Consider the following 24487-nt stretch of genomic DNA (forward strand, 5'->3'; position numbering starts at 1 on the left):
AAAACAGGCAGTCCTTCAGTCTGTCTGGATATCCAGTTTTCCTTCCTCTCACTTGCAGAAGAGTGTTCCTCGTGGTTGACTTGAAAGCCGTCCAGAGTGTGTGTGTGTGCGTGTGTGTATTCGCTGGGTTTTATTGTTGTGTTAGCAAGACTGTTCTGCGGGTGGGGGCTGCCTCTTCACCCGGGCTCCGGGCGCTCGGCAGACGCAACCCGCGCGCCCGCGGGGCTGCGCGCTCGCCCTTCCCCGCCCTCGGATTGGCCTGGTCGGCGCGGGGCAGGCCCAGAACCACCACCCACCCGCGCACCCTTTCCGCGCTCCAGCTGCCGCCGCCTCCCCGGCTTTTTTTCTCTCTCCCGCTCGCCGCCCGCTCTGCCCGCCCCGCCCCGGCCGGCCTGGGAGCACGGGAAGCGCGGCTCTTCGCTTCCGCCTGGCGGCGGGAAGGAAACCGAAAGGAGGAGCCGGGGGCGGACGCACGGCAATGCATATTCATCAGGGCGCCCACGGCGGCGGAGGCGGGAGCTGGCCCGAGTGGGTGTGGCGGCCTGCGCGGCGCTGGCGCCCCTCGCGAGTGGCGGGTCTGGTCTTTGTGCTGCCCGGGTGGGGCTGGAGCGCGCGAGCGCGGGTGAAGAGGGGAGCACCGCCCGTCTGCAGGGTCGCGGGTTTCGCGCGCCTTTGTGCTGCGGCGGGCGTGGGGAAAGAGGAGCGGGGCAGAACAGCCGCGCACGACTCTTCGCAAAAGAATAACAGTGATTGCAGAATTGGTGTGACTTCCCGCCACGTTGCTCGGCCAGCTTCGCAAGGACACATTTGTTTCCGTGCGTGTAAAAGGAGTTCTGAAATTTTCCTCAGTGCATAGCATCATGCTTACAACCAAACTACCAAAAAGAGAGCACTTTTGATTTCTATTAATGTACATCCACGTAAATATCAGTAATTATGAGTAGGGGAAAGAAATAGCCAACACCAAAGAGATACAAAATCTTTGGGTCCCCAAAAGTAAGCACTCGAGGTGAGATTTGGTAGTGAGTTCATAAATAAAGCAAGTTTGGTTAGTATTTTTTTTTAAGTAAAAGAAAAATGTAGTTTTCTGCTTAGTTTTAAAATAAATTATTTTTATTTTGAGCATCTATAGTGCGGTAAAATAATGTTTAAACTACATTGTAATATAATTTTGATTTTAAATTGAAATATTAAAAATACAACACAAGCCCTAAATTTACTTAGTGCTAACCCACATACGTTTGGAAAAGATTTTATTACAGAGATCCTGACTAATTATGTAATTGCACAACAGACACCAATAGCTTTATATATCCTCTAAAAACCCTCTTCAATTATGTGATTACCAGTGGGACTGCAGTAACTCCAGATGAATTGTTCTTATCCCTCTGCTAAATGTGAGCATGTCAGTATTTTAATCCCAATCATGTTTACTCTCAAAAGTCCAAAAGAACTTAAACAACATTGTTCAGGTTCTTAGTTCTTGCAATGCATATTATAAAAGAAGACATTTTGGGCCTCATGAAAAAGTGGTTTTTCTTCTCCTGTACATATAAATATACACATTATATATACTGCTCACAAAATTTAGGGGATATTTCAAAATGAATATGAAGTGAAAAAAAAGCATTTGATTTTTTTTTTATTAAACAAGACCATCAGAAAAGTAAATGACAATCAAAGAAAGTTGTTCAATTATGCAAATGAGATGCAAAACCAACTTTTATTTCATGGTGAAAATGCACTATACAAAAGGCTGAAGGTACTGGATTAGCTGCATGTTCCCTGATCCCCTAATTTTTGTGAGCAGTGTAGATATTTTACTGTATGTGAATAATATAGATATCCATTTTCAATAATAAGTGCAAAACTAAAAAAAATGGATTGATCCAATTGGACTTTAGAAAATGCCAAACTTAAAAGTGGGTTATTAAACTGAAGGTTTAACAGTTCCCAATTTCCCTTCCAAATAAAACTTAACACAGTATTTATAAGTATGGCTTTGGGAAAGGAGATGAAGGATGGGGATACACACATGTACACACGTATATATGTATGTATATACTGTATATATGTATACATACTCAGCTATAACTTCCAAAGGAAAATTAAATTTTAACGTTTATCTTTGTCCAAGTTAGATATTTTTAACCAATCAGCTAGTGTAACTATAATTCAGTCTACCAAGGCAGTCAATTCAAGTGGGTAACAAACAGATCTGTTTCCATTATAGGATTTTCTAAAGGTAGTTTCATAGTTAAGTAATCAAATTTAGCACTAAGAAAACAAAAGAAAATTAAAATTCAATGCAGCTAAATTTAAAAAATATTATTTAGGGTGGGGGAGAGAGTGTTTAAATGGACAGTATTATCAAATTCTAAAACTTGTGTAAGTATGCCTCAGAACGTCTTCTCTCTTGTAATTATTTGAAATCCATAGCAGAGTAACCAATTCTTCCCAACTTCTATTTAATGCACAGGAGAAATGACATTACAGAAAGAGCCCAGTTTGTTTTTGTTTCTTAAGTTTTTATTGATTTTTTTAGAGAGGAAGGGGGAGAGAGAGAGAAAGAAAGAGACAGGAACATCAATCCATTACTGTATGTGCCCTGACTGGGGTTGGAACCAGTGGATGTTCTAACCAACTGAGCTATTCCGTCAGGGCAAGAATCCAGTTTTGTTTAGGAAATATTCTAAACACAAAATGGAAAAAGGAATAGGAAACGATTTTCTGTACTTCTAGTGATGATTTGGATGAATCTAGATTTAGTGTCACCTGTCAGAGGATTTCTTTCTAAGCATATTTTTTGGTAATAGAATGGACTGTGGTATGTCATGCTCGGCCTTTCATAAATTATCTTTTTTTATTTACATGCATTTGTTTCTTTTGACATGTGAAGCTTACAAGAATATTTATTCCTATACAGTCACTCTTCTGTCTGTCAAATATGTACGTATGTCATAATTAAATGTATCCCAGGTTTATAAGATAAAGAAGCTCATTTTCAATCAGGTCATAGAGAAATTGGTCTCACTAATTAGTGGTCACTTCAAAGGGCTGTGGCTCCTAAATTTTTTATTAGCTTATTATTATGGCCTCTTAATCTACAACATCACTTGATTTTCTGGTTTTTATATTTTGTCATGTAAATAAATATGTAGAAATTAGGGAGTGTTTTAAGATAGATGCTTTTTAAAAAATTATTTTGGTTAAAAGCCTTTTCTAGTATATTTTAAGATCCAATATCTTCGTATAATAATCTTTTTAGCAATTACAACTAATGATTCATGTTTTTAAAATAAGGACTTCCAACATTACTTAGGTATTTTGGCCCTTTGACACAGGTAACTAAAGTGATTTCAGTAGAAAAGCTAAATTTTTTCTGTCATCAGTTGCAGGCACAATTCATTCCTTAGAACTCACTAGAAGATTCTCGAGTACCCTGACACTTTAGACTTTATGGTTCTTCCAAAAGCCAATTAACTGATAGTGCAGTGTCTGTATGTTTTCTTCACATTTAGAATTTTTAAAACTGTACTACCAACATCTGTCTGTGTTATCTTTGAGAATAATCACTATATAATTATTTCTAAAAGGCATGCATTATCACAATGCTTTATGTCATAATTGAAGTAATTCCTCTACCCCATCTAAACCAGTAATTTTTAGTCATTACCCCAAAGGTGTTTATTTTATCTTAGTTCTCTATTTCTCAAAAATATAGGAAGTGTATTTTTATTTTATTTCTATTATTTTTATTATTAAAGAGTACACAGTAATTTATTAGATTATTATATTTAGTGCATTACTGTGTCAGCATTTTTGCCAATTTAATGTATATATAAAAGATAGAATAATTAAGATCCAGTAGTTTTAAATAAAACACACACCATCTTTTAAAACAAAAGTATTTTTTAGAATTGGAAATATACATAATGTATAAACCTGAGTAAACATTCCTATTTCATATTGCTTCTGAAAAAGTTTTAATTATTTCTTAATAAGTTAAAATATTTAGAGAGGCTTAAGTTAGGACATTTATCAATTTCCAGCTTTTGGCATTTTGTTGGAGTTCAACAGATGAGCGTTGTCCCAGTACAACTTTTAATGAAGAAGGGAGAATGCACGCTTAGTCTATTGTTGTGTAAGAAGAATACCCAAGTATAAATAACAGCCTATGGTAACTATTTTTTTGTTTCTCATTGGTTATAGCAGTCTTTAGCTGTAGTCAGTTATGCCTCTTCTTTAGACATTGATTATAAAAATAAACACAGTGTTTTTTCCATAAGACACAATTGTACATCATACAGAATTATACCGTTAGAAAAGACTTCAAGAGATCACCAGTTAGGCCCTTACAATGGAATCGAAAATCCACACTACCCAGGATAGGCATACCAGGTCATTTTCTAACCATTGAGACTATGGATACAAAAATAAATAGACACACACAGTGTTCCTTCTTTCACTAACTGCATGCTGCACCTGTGCACACATATATCTGATGACATCTGCTAACATAATAAATCTCAAGTGGTTTGTGGTGTCATCAAAAACCTGAGATGGTGGTATGGCTCACAGCCTCACCAACCCCAGGCTTTGGTCTTGTTAAATTTCACAGGCTAAATAGAGACAGACTCAGACTCATTCTGTACATGAATCAGAGGTTTTCAAGAGCAGGTTAAGGTGGTTTACAAAAAAAACACAAACATAAAAAACCCCTAGTTATGACTCAATGTGTGAAAAATCTTAGTCTCTGATGAATGGCAATAAATCAAAAATATTTCTCACCTTCAAAAAAGCATTTTTATCTTGATTATTACAAATTCTCAATTTGAGAACTTGAAGTACTGACCTTAGCCTACTTATGATTTTAAGACTTATTAAAAAAAAAAAAAGAAACTGTGAGCAATTCAGTCTTCATGTCTTGCTTACTTACATTTTTTATATAACGTTAGAATTTCAACTATGAAAATGCTCATAAAAAGAAAACAATATAGTTGAATGACTTTCAGCTGTAATGATAATTAGGCAAAGAAAAAGCAAGTGTATTCTCAAATTTTAGGATCGTTTGTGCCATATGTAGGTTTCTGAAACAACAGAATCACTAAGGTATTTTTTTAACCGTTTTCAAAAAACAGAAGCATCTGGCAATCCAGAAATCAGTGAGGCAACAGAATGCAAAAAAACGCTAGATGGTCTACTGATCCTTCAATAGAATCCTGGCAAAGGATCATCATGTCTTTTCCTCAGTGGGCCGTTTTCAACAAGAAAGTGAATGGCAAGCCCCCTTTGCATCCTCATCCTGTGGCTGTCCATAGTGTCAAAGATTCTTTCAGAATATGACAGCATTTCAAGTTGCCTATGATGCAAGATCAATAACCACCTTTTCTGTCTTTATTTTGTAACTGAGAAAGTCCACACACATCTCAGGGAGTAGAGGAAGAAGGCAAGCTTTGTACAAACATGCATCACATGTTTCGCATGGGCCCTGTAGGTGCTGCCGTGCAAGGATGGATACATTTTTGAAGATTTCTGTGTTTATGATACAAAGGCCTTCAATTCCTTTGTGTTTATATTCCCTTCTAAATTTTTTTAGATGAGGGGCAGACTTCCCATGGGGTATCTTGAAAGCCTTTAAGTAAACACACTAAAATAATAACCGCTGGTTTTCTGCTCAATTTGTGGGTAGCTGACATGCTACCCAGATGGTAGAGTAAAAACAGTATTGATAGAAAAAAAAGAACAGTATTGATAGAAACCGAAGAAAAATCTAAGTAGGGATGATAAGTAAGGTGCCCTCCTCACCCCATTCCACACACCACTCAAAACAAGAACAAAACTCTGTAATATATTCAGAAACCAAACTAACAAAGTTGGAAAACTTTTGATACCACTATTCTTCGTGACACAGGAAGTATTTTTATAAACAATAGGAGGGAAAAAAGAAAGAAATGAGAAGAGCAGTGTTAGATGGAAAATTTCATGCATATAGGGTTTACCCAGCCTACAACTAGTACTGCCCTCTTTTAGTAACCTATTATTTGGGGGTGACTGACAAACAAATACAGAAGTCAGGGTAGGATGTAAGTTTCAAGAACATACCTAATATCTCTGCCTCCCTCTTTTCCTCTTCATCTCCGGCACCATCTGGAGCTGCCCTCGGTAGTTCTTTTACCATTGTCTTAAAATTTTTTTCATACAAACAAAAGTAGAGATACTTTAAATGAACAATTAAGAAAACATTCACCTACAGTCCTAGCACCTAAAATTTTGTTTCATTTGCATATATGCCAAGCCAGTGTTGCTTCAATGCACATATAGTTATTTCCATAGTTATATCTTAAGAGAGATAAAATTTCCTTTTGCAACTTTCCCACTTAATCTTCTATTTATATCGTTGATATGAGTGAAAAGGCACAAAATTGTAAAATATTAAAACGAGAAGAGAAACTGGCAACATTTCTCTTTTGCCCTCTTATATTTTTAATGTTGGATTCACTGTCAACATTTTAAAAATTAGGATATTTAACTGAAAATTGAGATATCCCGTTTGTCTTGTGAAGTGGAAGATGAGACACTTTTTGGACAAGCGTTGTGCACAGGACCACCGGGCTAGAGCAGAGTGGCTGCTGCCCCCTTTGTCTCCACAGTCCCTATCACTCTCTGTTGCATTATAATTACACTTGATCACTTTCTTCAATTAGGTTGCTGACTTGCCTCCTATACCCATGAGTTTACAACCCTTCATGTATTCAAAATGCTCTTCTAATGGATGAAAAATAAAACAAGTTCAGAGAGGTAAAGTGACTTGCTTAAGGCTACTGAGCTAGATAGCATCGTTAAAGAGGCCTCCTGACTTGAAACAGGTGCTCTTCATATTAGCGATGACTTCAGAGCGTGTGGGAGATTGGGGTCTGTTTCCCAGTATGACAGCCTCATCAGGGCCAGCATGACCACCAGCTCCTTTACAGACTGTAATGTCCCAGCTTAGCCATTCGCCATCTTTTACTCTCCAGGTCAAAATTAACATTTGCTGTCCATAAGCCAGACACCTGAATCCCCATAAATCCTGGCCCTTTTGCCTCACTCAGTGACTCTTCGTCTTTCTGTCACTAAAAACAAAATACCAGAATGCAAGTGAGGGAGGATGATCACTTTACAGAGATAACGTCAGATCTGCGCTAGTTGATAAAGAAACTACGTAACTAGAAGGGTAAATGCTTTACAATATTCCCATCAGCGGTATCTCATAGTGGTGTGATAATATGTCAAATACCCAACAAACAACTGCTGTGGTAGAAAATATAAAACTTCCATGTCAGTACAGAGACTGTATTTTCTGAACGCTAAATCAGAAACATGGTGCAACCAAGAACTATTTTTTTAATTAAATATTTTGGAAAGTTTTACCAAGGTTAAAAAAAAAAGAATCATTGTTAACTGTTGTTAAACAAATAGGCTTGATTAAAAAAGAATAAAGATGTATAGCATCTAAGACTGCCTGATCTCTATATCCATGTGGGCAGTTCTTAGAATTTGCTCAGAAAGTGGAACTTGATGATTGTAACGACCATGTTGTGATTGCCATTAAGTGTCCTGTGCAGTTTGCATTTGCTCATACTGCTTTGTTCTTCAGACAGAACACCCACTCTCTAGGTTCTAGTCCCAAATGGAGAAGGACCTGAGAATACACATACAATGTCACAGAATCAACACAGTAAATAATTGAGAAGCTCATACATTATGTATGTGTTAAGTCTACAATTACTCTCTTGGCATGTACAGAATGGTCCTTATTCAATCAGGCTCTAGGCTCATTCATGCACAGAAGGTCTAAGTGGCCCTTATTCTGGCCAAAGCATCATCTTCGTTGAACAAGGTGGGCACTCTATTCCGTATATAGGAGGCCAGACCCTCTGTGCTGGGCTTTCCTACAGTGCAAATAATGCAGGCTTTTTTTAGAGCATTTTTATTTATTTATTTTTTTTATTAGGATGACACTAGTTAACATAATTATACAGGTTTCAGGTGCCCAATTCTACAAGAGTATTTGAAATGACTACCCACAAGCTGGATCTTCTTTATTGTGACCTCTGCCAGCACCTTAATTAAGCAAGTCCTTTCCTGGGGCAGTAGTTATCTCCAACCTGAGGTTCAGATGAGTGTCATGACAAGTGATAATAATTACCAGGTACTGAGGTCCAACTCTGGCTCTGCTCCAAGCTCAGTGTCTCACATTTATTATCTCAGCTCTTTTCATCAAGATGAGGAGCCTGAGGCTCAGGGAGATTAGGATATCATCAGAAGGTCATAGAGTTCCTAATCTAGACCTTTCTAACTCCAATGCCCAAGGCCATAGCAGACGTGGACACACACCAAGGACTCAGCAATACCCTAACAGTCTAGAATGTGGCCCCTTCACAGGGGTCGCCTTAGGATGTTTTTCAAATATTCCTTACAGCGTTTTTATCACTCTTCTTTTGAAATTTCCATTAGATCCCCAGGCACATTCTTTAAAATATTATCGATGGAATAGCTCTTTCTCCTCTGAATGTGGATTTGAGTTTTGGATTTAGCCATGATTTATTCAATACCCACTGGTGATTAAAGAACTTATTGAGCTGGGTAAACCAGTTAGGGTCCAAAACAAGGCATAACAAAATATAGTGAGATTATTTTCATCCTCCAGGATGTTCTAAAGGTAATGGAACAGAGACTTTAGACTTGGACTCAGAAGAACCAGGGTTTGGGGTTCAATTTCTGACTTAAACACCCAAAAACTATGTGATTCTGGGATAGCATGTACTAACTGAGCCAGGGTTTCCTTATCTTCAAAAGGAGCATAAGAAAAAAACACCTGTGCCAGTGTTGTAGTTTGGGAATCAAAAAATAGCATATGTCAGAATATGTAGTAATGTGTCTGAAATGTAGTCCTTTCTCAATAAATATTCCCTGAATCTGACTATCTGATTATTATTTGTCTCTGTCCTTGTCCTTCAAATGTGGTGAGACATGAAAAACAAGAGTTAAAGTGGTCTGTGACAATGACCAAACTTTGGGGCCTCTCTGAGTGCCCCTGGACCTGTCATATAGCATTTATTTACAATTCTAATTGAAAAACCCAGAGGATTATCCCTACTTCCCTGACGCTAAGCAAGATGAATTTTAAGGAGGCTGTCGTGCAGTTTGAAATTTGGGGAAGGTAGTGTAGATCTCAAGTTTACTTCTATGCTCTCTCTAGAAAGGTAGGAAATATAAAAGCATCTTAAGCAAGTGCCTCTTCCTAAACATTTAAAGAATACCTGCCCTGCCCTGCCCTGACTGATAGCTCAGTTGTGTAGAGCATCATGCTGAAGCACAGAGGTTGTGGGTTCGATCCCCAGTTGGGGCACATACAGGAACAGATCTGTGTTCCTGTTGTCTCTGTCTGTCTGTCTCTCTCCTTTCCTCTCTCTCTAAAATCAATAAAAATAAACATTAAAAAAAAAAAAAAAGAATACCTGCCCTGTAGCAGGTGCCGGCTCAAAATAAAACATGGGCACTGCTCCTGTCCTCAGCAAGTTTCCAAAGGGCTGGCTTAGTGATAGGCATAAAATAATGCTACCCAAGTGATAAGAAATAAGAAGACCTCAGTGTATCAGAACCCATCAACACAAAGATTGTCTGTCATCCATCTACTGAATAGGAGATGTTCTAACTCTTCAGGCAAGTAATGAGTGCTGCTATGTACAGGAGACACAGGGTGAACAAAACAAGCACTATTCTAGCATAGAGGAAAGACACCTGAAATGGGGAGGGGGAGCAGAGAATACGGGGAGAGCTAACAGAAATACAGAGTTTGTGTGATGTTGATCTGAATTCCTATGCCTTTTGGGCTTCCCTGTGAGGTCAAAAGGGTGATCTGAGAATTCTAGAAACCTTGCAGGAAGATGTTTATCAAAAGAAGGAAAAGAGGAATATGCAAAACTCTTTGCAACATACGGTAAATCAGGGATATCTATCGGGGACAGGGGACAGGAGCTTTGGCAACGGATCTGAAACCTCCCTGATCTCTCCTTTGCAGCAACTTGCAAGCCTTAGTGCTGAGAGCTGTGTCTTCCTTTCAACCTGACTAACGTTCATTTTCATATTAGAATACTTATTAACCATCTTAACTCATTTATCTCCTTAACCATCCTATAATACAGCACTATTTCCATTTTACAGATGAGAAAACTAGGGTACAGAAAGAGTAAATAACTTACCCAAGGTCAATAGTTCCCACATGTCACAGGCAGGATTTGAACCTAGGCAGTGTCATTCTGTATATACCCTTGGCTCTTAATCACCAGCTTAATGCAATATTTTATTTCCTCTACATGCTCCAACCCCAATAGAGTGCCTTTGCCCAACCTTGAAACCTCTGCTCTTTTCTGTAGGGCTCATTCTAAGCCCCCAAACTCCCTAACAGGGACTCATAAGTGTGGGTAACCTTATCCCACTATAGAGAGACACTAAAGGCCAGTCAGGACTTATTCATTAGACAGAAAAGAGGCACTTCAGCAGCCTTGGCCTAATTCTTTGGGTCCCTAGAGGATGAGACCTAAGTGACTTCCCCCATGTCTCTTACTGTGCTTTTAAAAAATAAATTGGTGTTCATTCATAAAATGAGAATATTATATAGCATTGAAAATAACATATTTCTCTATATCATCCATGTAGAAAAGCACACATCATTAATATATAGTTAGATGAATTATCTGGGTCACCACCATATGTATAAATATTAAGAAATGGAAAAGTACTAGCAATCCAGAGACTACATGCCACTCACTACTAAGTACTACCCCTACATCCTTCCCAAAGATGATTGCTATCCTGATTTCTAACAATAAACTTACAGTGTTTGTTTTTGAACTTCATATAAAGGGAAGCATGATATTTATTCTTTTACGTCTGAACTGTTTTGTTCAACATTTCAAATGAGTTTCTGCTGTTGCAGATAAAGTTTTTTGCCCCCTCCTCATATTGCAGTATGGAATTGTATGCATACAAAAATATCTATTGTATATCTGATAACCATTAGGTTGTTTCCAGTTTGGAGCCAATAAAAATAATGGAGATATGAGCATTCTTCTACATGTTTTCTGGTGTACATATGTATATATTCACTTGGGCATAAAGCTAGGAGTAGAATTTCTGGTTTATGAAGTTGCCTGTAATAAATTTTCGTAGATAATGCCAAATAGTACATTTCCATACCAATTGTACTAATTTATACTCCCAACAGCAATGTATAAGACTGCTAGTTGATTCACATCTTCAATAGCATTTTGTGTAATTGGTGTGCGTGTAAGTATATATATAACTGGAGTATAGTAATATCTCGATGGTGGTTTTCATTGGCATTTTCCAGATGACTAATGAGTGTAAGAAACTTTCCCTCTGTGTACTGGCCATTTAGACATTCTCTTTTGGGAAATATCTGTTCACATATTTTGCCCATTTATTTAGTTGGGATCTCGTGGCTTTTTTTCTTACTGATTTGTAGTTCTTTATACATTGTGAATATGAGACCTTTGTCAATTCTACCTCTTGAAGATTTCTCTTTCCACTTGGTGGCTTGTAGTGTCACTCGTTTAATGTCGTTGTATTTTTGTGAGATTTTAAAAAACATACTTATTAAGAAATAATTACCATTCAATAAACTGAACATATTTAAAGTGTGCAATTTGATAAGTTTTACCATATGTGTACACTTATGAAACTATCACACACAATCAAGACAGAAAACATTTTAGACACTTCCAAAGTTTTCTGACCCCTTGGTAAACCCACCCTCTGGCTCCCCCCTCCCCTGCAACTACAGATCTGCTTTCTGTCATTATAACTTGATTTGCATATTCTAGAATTTTATATAACTGGAATCACACAGCATGTACTCTATTTGTTTGGATTATTGCAGTCAGCATATCTTGACATTTATTCATGTTTTTGTGTATATCGATAGTTCATTTCTTTTCATTACTGAGTCATTTTCCATTGTACGGTAACTTAGCCATCACTTGTTGATGGGTAATTAGATCATTTACAGTTTTTGGCTATTATAAATAAAACTACTATGAACACTTGTATACACACTTTTTGTACAGCCATGAGCTTTCAATTCTCTCCATTAAATACCTAGAAATGGAATTTCTGGGTAGATATCTCTTGAAATGTTCTTTAACTTTTTAAAGAACTTTCAGTTGTTCTCCAAAGTGACTGTACTATTCTACAATTCTATCAGCAATGTATGAGAGTGCCAGTTCCTCCACATCCTCACTTAGTATGACCAAGTCTTTTATTTTTAGCCATTTTAATGGTATGTGGTGTATTCCATTATCATTTTAACATCTGTTTGCCTCCTGACTCATGCAGTCCAGCTTCTTTTTATGTGCATATTTGCCATCCTTATATCTTCTTTAGTAAAGTGTCTGTTCAAACATTTTGCCCATTTTAAAATTTGAGCTGTTTGTTTTCTTATTGTTGAATTAATAGAGCTTTTCTGTATATTGTAGATATAAGTCCTATATCAAATATTTGAACTGCAATACTTTCTCCCAGACTGTAGCTTTCCTTTTCAGACTCTTAACCCTATCTTGTGTAGAGTAGAATTTTTAAATTTTGATGAAGTAAAAGTTATCAATCATGCTTTTGGTTGGATAGCTAAGAAATTTTACCTAACCCAATGTCATTAAGGTTTTTCTTCCTATTGCATTTAGAGGTTTTATAGTATTATGGTTTATATTGAGGTCTATAATTCATTTTGATGTAAATTTTGTATCTAGTGCAAAGTAGGGATTGAAATTTATTTTTTTATATGGCTATCTTGTGGTTGCAGTACCATTTGGAGAAAAGACTGTCTTTTCTCTACTGAATTGCCTTTATAATGACGTCTGTATATGTGTGGGTCTATTTCTGCAGTGTCTATTCTATTTCATTGATCAATTTGTCTATCTTGATGCCAGTAGCACGCTGTTTTATTTCTATAGCATTATAATAATACATGAAATCAAGTGTGTATTAGTTGTCTGAATTTGTTCTTTTTTAATACTGTCTTTTGATGAACTCTTCTGGCTTTGTTTGCTTTTCAACGAGTTTTCTCTAAGAAACCTTGACTCTAATCAGACACTCTTCCAAGTTGGAGCTGGAAATAATACCTGTGGATTTTAATTTCTTCATTCCTTTGGACTTAGAAGTCATTTTAATTCAAAGATCTTTTTTAAACTGCATGAGCCCCAGAGGGAGCGGGGTTATGGCGGTATTAAGCCAAATAGTCATCAGCTATTATGGTAACTGACAACCAACTGGGAACTTGACCTTTCTGGAAAGAAACTCTGCAGACCAACTTCTTGGGGGTTGGAAAGCCCAGGTGGACGTTGGAAGGGAAGGGAACCTCGAAGTTATAGAAATTATTGCAAATTACCAGATATTGTGCAGGCTGTTTTGCATATAGCATCATATTTTATCTAGAATCATTGTCATTTCCATTCTAGGAAAATACTCTAGAGCACAGTCAGCAAACCTTTTCTATAAAGGACCAGAAAATGTGAGGCAGAGCCAACTTCATGGCCATGGACCTATGCATTAGCGGAGCACTCCGTGCTTGGAAAGGCTCTGCACTTGGTTTAATGTTCTGCTGTTTCTATGCTGAAACTCTGGATTTTTTTTTTTAATAAGAGGCCCTGAACTTTCATTTTAAAGTGGATATTCTGTAGCTAACTCATATTTTAGGCTTTGCAACGAGACAGGCTCTGATGCACCTGTGCAACTCTGCCCACATTACACTAAAGCAGCCATTGACAATGTCAGGAGATATTTTTCTTTTTTTTCTTTTTTTCATTTTTCCGAAGCCGGAAACAGGGAGGCAGTCAGACAAACTCCTGCATGCGCCTGACTGGGATCCACCTGGCATGCCCACCAGGGGGCGATGTTCTGCCCCTCTGGGGCATCGCTCTGTTGCATCCAGAGCCATTCTAGCGCCTGAGGCAGAGGCCGCAGAGCCATCCCCAGCGCCTGGGCCATCTTTGCTCCAATGGAGCCTTGGCTGCAGGAGGGGAAGAGAGAGATAGAAAGGAAGGAGAGGGGGAGGGGTGGAGAAGCAGATGGCCGGGAATCGAACCCGGGACTCCTGCACGCCAGGCCGACACTCTACCGCTGAGCCAACCGGCCAGGGCCGAGATATTTTTCTTTTTGATCTTTATTGCTTCATTTAAAATGTAAAAAACATTTTTATCTTATAAGTCATACAAACACAAGCAGTGGGTTCTATTTGGCCTGTGGGTAGTAGATTTCTGGCCCCTCCTTATGGACACTCCTGTGTATATGCAACAGGTGACATATACAGGAAGTTCACATCAGAATTGTTCATAAAGTCTCCAAACCAGACACAACCAAAAGTCTCCACAAAGGTAGGAAGGATAAATACATTGTTGTTTATTTATATATAATATATGGGTAAAAGAAAGAAGCAAGTCATAAAAGAATAAATGCAGAATGACTTTATTTATAAATATTTATAAAGTTAAAAAGAATAGGCCTACATAAGTGCAAAAACTGAAATAAAAGAAATTAAAGCAAGGAAATCATCTTAAGAAAAGTGAGGATGATGGTTACTTCTTGGGAAAAGGAGGTGATGAGAGGAGACAGCTGAGGCCCGGGCCAGGCTGTATTTCTTGAGCTGGGTCTTGTTTACCTTTGTGTCTGCTTTATATTTATTTCTTGAATGATACCTTTTATGTATCTACTCTGAAGTGTATATTCCGCCATTTTACATTTCTAGTTACTAATTCTACCCCTGAGAGAATTTGGAGCCCCACTTGAAAGTGAGGCTGGGGTCAGGGAACAGCATGCTGAGGCCAGGCCACATGATTCCAACCTCCTGAAGCTCCTCTAACACAACTCTGAAGACCTTTGGCACCCATCTGGCCCTGGGCTTCACGTTCGCCAAGAATCGTCTTGGCTTTCATAGAATTCAAATGTTTTCCCTTTCAGTTTACTTTTGTCTCAGACACTAACACTCTGCCAAATTCCCTCAAGGTCAAATCCATATTATTAGGGGTTCCATTGTTGTGAAGCCTTTCTTATTTGCAAATTCCGTTTTTCCTAATTTCAAACTATAATTATAAATAATTCAATCACATTGAGCAGTAGATGTGTGCACAGGCCACTTTCCCTGTCTCCCTCTGCTCCTCAGTCTATGTTCTCTTCTTAGTATTTCTACCTCCTGCTTCTCTATGTTTGGCCATACGTTGTCATTAACTGGACAGGACTAAATTTAAGAGGAAAAAAATATGTGTTCATGGACATGATTTAGGACTTGAATTTTGGAGGAAACTAACTGGAGTTTGCACTTCACTTGCCTATCACTATGTGTTCTCTGAATCTTCTTTACCCCAAACTCTGAATCTTCTTTTCTTTCATTAATAAAAGGGAGAGCTAATATGTATGTAAGTCATTGTGAGAATTAGATACATCAAGGTTATGCAAGGAAAGCTGTGAGACGCGCCCTGTTCAACACCCTGTGCTACTGCATGACTTGTGCTATGCGTGCCATAAATTTTCATTTTCTTTCTCTCTCCCTTCTTCCTTCCCTCTTGCTTTCTTCTTTTCTTCCTTTCTTAGCTTTTGCAAGATTTCTTCTGTCTACCCTCACCCACCATGTTAACCCAGGAATTGCATAATGAGAGAAAAGGTAGTAGGCAAGTTGGGGACAGGAAAAAATTAAAGGTAGAAAGATTCTGCCTATGAGCCCAGGGAAAAAACCTACACCACACTTTAATTGCCCATTCCGCTTTAAACTTATTTTCCCTTGAACTTGCAAGCCTGTTTCACGCCTAGAAATCTGAGAACCATAGCAAGACTGCTGTCAGACTCTTTAGAAAGCCTAAGAGTATTGCATCATGATTTTAGGAATAAAAATTGCTTTTATGTAAATCACTTAGAACCCTGTCTGGCTTATTGTTAGCACTCAATAAATATTACATATTATTACTATTATTGTTGTTGTTATGATTATCGTTCAGGACAACATCCTACTATATGCAACAGAAATTATAAGGCCATTAGCTGCCTTGGTTGCCAAATGCATACCCAAGTTACAAATGATAGCTATAGTTATTGTTGTTGTTGTTTTTAGAGCATTTCCCAATCACCTCTGTCATTTTTACCCCCAAACGATTCATTCTGCCTTTTTCAGAACAATCATTATAATCACTTCTCTGATATCCCCATGGCTCTTGCTGCTCTCACTGGTAGTAACAACACCTCTGAATTTACTACCATCTGCAAATATCATTAGCTATTGTTTATTCCCTCTCCCACACTATTAATGAAGATGTTAATTAAGACCAGTACCAACACTGACCCCAGCAGCAATCCACTAGACATTTATCCAACTGGATAAACTTCTGTTAGTCATTACACACTGCTCATAGACATTACCACTACTCCATTCCCTTCATCTGCTAATTTATGAAAGACTGAGGGAATTAGGGAGGCCAGTATTATTTAAAAATTAACACTCTGATACTTGGAGTTTTGGAAAGAGATTTGGTGGAACATCAGAAGGGTGGTTATCAGTCATACGCATGAATGAAGTGAAGTAAGCCAGCTTCCAAAAGAATTTGGTAATTAGCTGGTGAAGCTTATTGGCTTCTGAGAATTTAGCAATACACAGCAAGGCTGGCATACACCAACACAAATGACAGTTTTCTTTTCAGCCACTTTCTTTTGTAGATGAGCAGGCTGAGGTCCAAAAAGGTGAGAAAGACTTGTCTGAGGCCACTTCCCTAGTCAGTGATGGAACCTGAATAGGAACTCGGGGCTCTAACTTTCAGTCTCATGCTCTTTGCAGAAGCAAAGTTGTGCGTGCTCCACAGAGGTTCTGTTCAGACACCTGCACATTAGCATTTGCCCACTAAATTCTAACCTCACAGAGGAGCACAGTGCCCATCAACTTCATCTTTTGGTCTCCAGTAAATCATCTCCTGTAGTAGGAGTTCTCTACATGCTTATTAAAGGAATGAGCATTATTCACCACAATGTGCTGTTCTCTCAACCTATAAATTAGTGGTTCTCAACCCTGGCTAAACATTAGAATCACCCAAGGGCGCTTTTAAAAAATACCGATGCCCACACCACACCCCTAGAGATTTGAATTTAATTGGATTGAGGAGAAGCTCAGGCCCTGGTAATATTTTAAAGCTCCCCAGGTGATTCTAATGTGCAGCCAGGGTTGAGAGCCACCTCAGAGGATAAAGTGTTTTTCCAAAGACTTCTAAATTGAGAGGTTTCTTGTACTATGAAATGAGGTAAGTACAGAACCCCTGTGACCTGGCAATTAGATGCAAACCTTTCTCTTAAACAGGAAACTGACTGCTCTTCATACCTTTTCCTTGTGAAGTATGCAAATTACAATGCCAACTCAAAAAAACAAACAAACCATACTTTGGAATCTATCAATCCAGTGGTACTATTCACACCTGGCAATGTTTCCAGACTTTAACTGTGTAGGCAGCAGTGCCAACTTAAAGCTCTCGGTGGTCCCAAAGTGAGTTACTGGTTTAGGATAAAAGCTGGCCCACTGGAACTAAGTGAATCAAAAAACAGAGGGCTTAACAGTACTTGAGCAGTTGGCTTGTTTAGGCATTAATACCTGTTGTACCCATCGCAGTAACAAATGCCTTCCTGCCACTACTGTGGCAATGATGCCTTAGTAGATGAAAAATGTAGGTCAAAGACAAAATGAGGAAACATAATCTCAGGCTTCTTCCTGGACACGTGCCCATGAAGAATAAAAGACAAAGCTTTGGAAGGCTTCAGAGGCTGCTAGTCTTCTAAATGGTCTTTTCCATTTTAGGGAAATGTCCCTAAATGACTAACAGCCCAGCAACACTCGCACTTGTCAGAAGTAGGGGCTTAAGAATGCTCATGTTTCCTTGAACAGGTACTGCCCAAGAATACCTGGTGCTTGGAGACTGGAATCTGCAGTGAAAAAAGGTGCTTCTAGCAAGGACTGTTGGCTTTATTTGTAGTTCCCAGAAAGGAGCTACGTGGAAACTAGGGTGCCCAAAGATGAAAAAAGACACAATAGTTTCCTATATCCTTGTCATAAGTAGCAGAGGCATCATGATGTAACAGAGAAGAAGAGAAAAAAGAGCAAAAGAGTCAATCAGTAGTGTTGGGGAGGGGCCATAAGGGATTGCCCACCCTCCCAGAATATGCTCCAATGTTAGTGACTCTTGATGGTTGTTAAGGCTCAAGTAAAACAGGAAAGTGGACAGGAAGCCAGTGAAATGTGAAAATGCAATATCTGTAGAACGGACAATAAGACCCATGGAAAAAGGAAGTCTAAGGTGAGAACATTTTTTTATACATTCATTCTCCCACCAACGGAAGTTGGGGACCCCAGCCACGGCTCCCAGGCTTGCACGCTGCTGTTACAACCTGATTCTGGAAAAGAGAAAGAGGAGTCCTAGCAGCAGTCACTGCTGGAGGGTCAGGGCAGGCACTTCCACCAGTGAATGCTGTTCGATGCTCAGAAGTGCTGTCCCAGAACACTGCTCCAGAAACAAGGCTCAGCCAGAGAGCGACTTTTCTGGGGGAGGGGAAATCAGTCATTTTGACAAGGCCAAAATACCAGGAAAACAGCATTCCCAATTGGGAAGTTATGGGCCAGGGCCACAGTTCACTAGCACATATTCTTTTCTGTTTCTCCCTTCTTAGGCTTTTTGGCCATGGCATGATTTCTAATATATTCCCCATAGCAGAGGCTCTCTGGGCACATAGTCTCAAATAGAAACATTTAAATAGTTGGATTTTGGCTACGGTTTCTGTATGTTGAAAAGGAAGTATCTTGGGGAGGGAGTGAAATAATGAAGCCAAATAATCCCATCTAAGAATGAATCATCCCCAGTGGTATTTGGGCATAGAATTAGTGGGGTATCGTACAGTCCGCACTGCTCCAGTATCAGGAGTCAGAAGTGAATTTCCCTTAGGTTCTGAAAATAGGGGCAATTTGACTGACTTTCCCTTTCCTTGCACCTTTGAAAGTTCAGGGAGAAGGTCAGTGGAGTGAGAAGGAAGAAAGAGATGGACAAGAGTTAAAAATGACTCGTTTATTGGGCAGAGGCTGCTTGCCAGATATTGTTCTTGGCTTTTTCATATAGTCAATGCCACTTAATCTTTAGAACAACACTGTGAGGTAGGTAGAGCGGCCAAGGTTATGATAAAATCAGGTTTATCTGACTTCAAAACTCGTCTCTTTTCCTCTTAACAAGTTGTCTCTACCAACTAAATATACACCCATATACATCCATACGCCTGTGCATATAAGCATGTGCCTATGTGTGTCTTATTAACATCAGTGTTTCTTAATACCGCCCTTATCACCAAGCAATAAAATGAGAGTAAATTTTCTATTACATTTTCCTAATTATTATTATTTTCAAGCTAAATGGTTTTCTCCTCCTCAAAGTTGTTTCTAATGTTGTTTTCATCTGTCTTTGCCTGGATATTATTGAAGAAAGGATAATATAGAAAGGCAGGAGTCTGAGAGAGATCATTTGTCCTGAATCTGTTGCTCACTGGGTATGGTTTGGTTGGGCTTCTTTTTTTTTTGGAGGAAAACCATTTGCCAACCGTCATACTGACTGGGATTCTCAGGTCTGCCTTAGATAAACAGGTCAGCCCCGTTTGACCCACATTATTCTGAGAGCTGAAATTTCTCCCCTTTACAACAGTCCTTGGAGGCGGTTCTTTCAAGCAGCCAATCTCTACTTCTCTTAAAATGGAAGGGAAGACCTCCCCCCATCACCAGGGGCCTCTACCTTTTTGTTTTTTCCTGAGAAGTGGGAAGGGGAAAGGGTGGGAAGCATGTGATGAGGCTGCAGCCTCTCCTCCCATCGGCCACCTGCCGTCCAGCGGAGGAAAGTCGTGGCCAGGTTTTCCCTGTGTCTCCCTGGAGCAGACACAGATGCTTCAGAAGGAGGTGCTTTCATAAAAGGGTTTATTGGGGGGGGGAGTGTGAAAGGGATGGGGCTGTTGGCAGGGACCCTTGTTCCATGCTTCAGCCTCTGCTGTCTGCAGTCTCCATTTATTGATTCTTTCCTCCCTCCACTCTCTGCTTTCTGTGGGTTTATATCCACTTGATAAAGACAAGCAATCTCCATGTTCAGAGTATTTGATAGAGTTTGGTGAAAAGGAGGGAAGAGGAAGAAAAGGGCTGGATTGGGGGGCCATGGGGTGGGGGGCAATCCTGGCTGCTGCAGAGAGAGGAAGAGAGTGAGAGAAAGGGAGGGCAGACATGTGTGAGAGTTCCAGGCAGCAGCCAAGAAGCAGAAAAAGGGGACAAGGTAGGGGGAAGAGGGGGGGAGTGTGCCAGAAGCCTTACAGAAAAAGAGCAAAGACCTGAACATGAGGAATGGTTACAAACTGAAGAGCAAATGGACTCTGGGATGCTCCTGGCAAAGAGTGCTGCAAGCAAAATATAAAGCAGGCCACCATGACAACTCAGAGAAACAGAAGTTGTAAGGAGGCAGTTAGGAGATGCCACAGAAATGGCCCAGCAAATAAATAAATGCCTGAGTATGCTAATATACTGGGGGTGAGGAGAAAGAGGGGGAGAGAGAGAGAGAGAGAGAGAGAGGGAGAGGGAGAAAGGAGGGGAGAGAGGGAGAGGGAAAGAAAGAAAGTGGGGGGATGAGAATGAATAATGAAGGTCTGAGACAGAGAGCAACATCAAGTGAAAGCAAAAGCAGAACAGAGACAGACAAGGACAACACACACACACATAGCCAGACCCCAAGAGAGGGACACAGGGAGAGTCACAGAGAAAAGGATAGAAAGGACTGTGAGAGACGGTGATGGGGGTGGAGTGGAGGGAGAGAGAAAGTCTCCAGCCAAATGCGGGAGACTTGGCAGGCCGACAGCAGCAGCCAGCCAGGCAGTAACTGCACTTGCTGCGTCTAGTCTATTGTTGTCTAGGAGGAGGGGGTAGGGGTAGTTGTTTGTTTGTTTTGTTGTTTGGCCTCTTTGTCTCTTTTGTTGCAAGCAGTTAGTTTGCTTCTTTCCCAGACACTGGGCTGATAGAAGGGCTTTATGGATTTCTCTTAAAGGGACAGGATCAGCTGGTTTACCAGTATTAGCAATTTCTCTGTCCTAACCAGTTCTCACCTAAATGACTGTTTTATTATTATTTTTTTAATGATCATATTAAGAACGGAGAGTCAGTGTTCATGCTGTTTTTGTGCCTGACTAACAGGAATAACCCAGTCAATTTCACCCTCCCCACTAAGTCCCCCACAGAGAGGCCAACACGGCAGGGGAAAGAAGACAAAAAGGAGAAAACCCCAAACAAAAGTAAATGGAGACCATACATAAGTAACTCCAGACACATGGGTAAATATTCTACTTAAAATTTTTTTAAATTTATTTCAACTTTTTCCCTAGGCATCAAGATTAAAAATATAAACTTGGAGCTTTAAACCACCAGCAGAAGAAGGGCTTTGAAGAGGAGTGGTGGGTCATCCCTCCACAGTCACTGCCCAGGCCTTGCACCTCCGCCCCAAGGCCAGTCTGGACTGCTCCAGGTCCTTCCCAGGCGTCCTCCCAGAGGGACTACCGCCCAGCACCGTGGCTTGGGGCACCGGCATGGGATCACCCCACCGGAGGGGGCCTTCCTGAAGCAACTTACCGTTAATACACTCAGGCATCCGAGGTGCCAGTGCTGGAGGGTCGGAGTCACTAAACTGAACAGAGAACTGCTTTTTATTTATTTGAAGAGAGGTACGGGAAATAGGAGTATCCTGCAAACCTTTGACTTTTTCATTTCCAGAGACTCCCAGCTTCCTGTCCTCATAGTTTAAATAGGTTTTGGTCTAAAGCAGGACAGCTTCTGAAAGAAATGAAATTTAAAATTCATCTACCTTTGATTTTCAATTCTTTCCAGTTCTCTCCCCAAAAGAAATGCCAGCCCTTTCTCTTAGTCCTATCTTCCCTTTCCTATGTTGCTTTAACATTTCCCAGTGAAATCTAGGGTACTGGAGATTAAGAATAAATCAATCCAATCCAAGGGCCTTGGGCTCTGCAAGAGTATGGATGGGTGAGGATGACAAGGGGGTGGGGGCTCCTTTGTGAATAGGACCCTTTATAGTCTAAGCAAATACAGATCAGGGTGGACGTTTCTGCTCCTTCAAGTGTGGCTGCCATAATTGGAGGGTACCAACTGGCCCTGGGGGTGGGGGGTGTAGGGTGCTTCTCTAGCACCCCACCTTCCCTAAGTTTGGGAGTTAGGAGAGAGACAATTCTTCAGACCGCTTAGGCCTGCTGGTGGTTGGGTAAGGAGTTAAGAAGCAAGCTGCTTATACCCACACCCACAACTTTTTCCACAGCCAGCTTCTTACTTACTTTTTCTCCTCTTGCCTCTCTACTGTCTGCACATCATTTTCAAAGCCACCCTAAGGGTCCCACTGACTTAGCTGAATTATTTTGTTTCTGCTTGGGTGCTATTTGAAAGATCCAGGAAGCCTCCCGCCTTTTCAGGTCATTCTCTACTAAGCTTTCTCCAACAAAGCCTTGGTGGCAACGGGGGGTCAAGACGTGTGAAGACCAGCTGTGGGTGGGGACATGGAGGCTGAGGAGGGTACAGCCTTGGTTCTGGACACAGCCAGTCCGAGGAGGCCTGTGCGCAGGGTTTGCCCACAGGAGCATGGCAGAAACACGCCAGGAGTGTGGGGCACGTGTTCGCCCAGAGCAGTGGAGAGAGAGAATGTTGGGGACAGGTCTTCCGCTGCTCTTGTGGGGAGGCATTTGTAGCCAGCCACCTTTGCTTTGAGTAGACAGTTTACATCTGCGGTCACACGAAGTAACTGATAGCCTCCTAATCTTTAGCAGAGGAAAAACTTGATTCCGATTCCAAGACGGTGGCGCAACACGTTAGCCCCTGCGGCATCGCGGCAGGCGACATCTGCGATCCGAGATAGGAACACATCCGGCTTGTTAAAGGATCAAGGCAAAGTGTTCGCCATGACCCCGGCGGGGGCAAGTCCGATGGCAGTCCGATTTCCAGCCCAATCCAGTGAAGTCGAGAAACGCCCGGGGGGCACCAGGCCCAGGAGCACGAGCCAGGCTGCGTCATCCGCGGTGGATTTCGTTTCTCTGCTTCGCACGCGTCCCAGCAGCGCACCCAGATCCAGTTTCTCAGGAACGTTCCCGTTGTTGACTTGGTTTGAAAGTTGAAGCCCCGCGGTAGTCTAGTTGGCCACAAACATCTCTACCCTCCCCCTCCCCCTAATCCTAGACAAAATGAAAACATAATAGTCCACAAACTAACGAATTTGGGGCACGTTTGTGGTGGTCTCTTGGCCCGCACAGCGTGTTGGGCGACCCTGAGAAAGAACCTTTTTCTAAAGTCTTCAGTTTCCTGTGTTTCAGAACAAGGTCTCCTCTCTGCCGCCTACTCCAGTCTCAGGAACAATATAAAAACAGCCCCCCAAACCCAAAGCGTCCGCAGCTGAGAAGTGGCCCAGAGACGCAGGCGGCTGGCCTGAAGGCCACAGAGCTCCGCGCACCAGGACGCAGGGTCTCCCTGGGAGACGAGACCCAGCTGGAGAGTCCGCCCCAGCCTGGGAGCCCCAGGCCCCCAACCGCGGAGGGGGACCGCCGCCCGGCGCGCAGGGTGCGTCTCCCAAGCCTCGCACAGGAGCCCTGGGACCCAGGCGGACGCTCGGGGCTCCAGCAGAGTGATAATATCTCAAAGAAGGAGATCTGAAGAAAAAAAATAAATTTGAACCAAACCAAACTTCGAGCCCGCAGCTACCCGTTGAAAGTGAAGTGGGGGCTGAGGGGGCGGAACAGCAGAGGCACAGTAAGTGCGAGTTGAGAAACTAATTCCCTCCCCTGCGGAGTCGGTGCCTTGAGGGGGTCCGCCACCACAGGCTTCCACCCGCAAGGTTTGGATCTACAGAGGAAAGAGAGGGGAGAGGGAAAGGAGAGAAGAATAGTGGAGGGGGAAAGTCTTTTTCTTCTTATTCTTCTTCTCCTGCCTGTGCCGTTCAAGGCAAACTTGAGGTAGCAAAGCTCAAAGAAAACTTGGGAAAGTTTGCAGCGCGTGGTTAATGGTGGAGGCTCAAGCCAGCCAGGAGTTCTAGGGTGGTCGTCGGGGAGCGGGTTGGGTGTTATTAGGGGTACAGGTCCAGAGGTGGCTAAAGAGTCAAATATCCTTGGTCAAGTTCGCCAGAGGTCCCCTAGGCTTCCTCGGACGGGCGGCTGTGGAGGTCTGGGGACGGTTCTTCAGGTGGCAGACAAGGCAGAGCCACGAGTTCGGCAGTTCGTGCAGATGCAGAAAGCAGTACCCAGCGATAGCTCAGAACAGCAGATGGGAAGACTCTCTGCTAAAGCAAGATGAGATTCGCCCGCTCAGGGGCCGGGACCCCACCTTTCCCGAGAAACGGCTGCCTGCACC

The 24487-nt window shown here is 41.3% G+C and overlaps 1 long non-coding RNA gene across 3 annotated transcripts in view; it reads left to right on the forward strand.

Moving 5' to 3' along the window:
• LOC136324419 (uncharacterized) overlaps nucleotides 1–24164 on the forward strand; it is a 32247-nt gene extending 8083 nt beyond the window's left edge. For all 3 annotated transcript variants that reach the window (XR_010729091.1, XR_010729089.1, XR_010729090.1), the window contains exon 3: nucleotides 21475–24164. This is a non-coding gene — a long non-coding RNA (uncharacterized lncRNA). The remainder of the gene's footprint in view (nucleotides 1–21474) is intronic.
• Nucleotides 24165–24487: the final 323 nt, after the last annotated feature.

Source organism: Saccopteryx bilineata, chromosome 2 (genome assembly GCF_036850765.1).
Source record: "Saccopteryx bilineata isolate mSacBil1 chromosome 2, mSacBil1_pri_phased_curated, whole genome shotgun sequence".
Classification (NCBI taxonomy): domain Eukaryota; kingdom Metazoa; phylum Chordata; class Mammalia; order Chiroptera; family Emballonuridae; genus Saccopteryx; species Saccopteryx bilineata.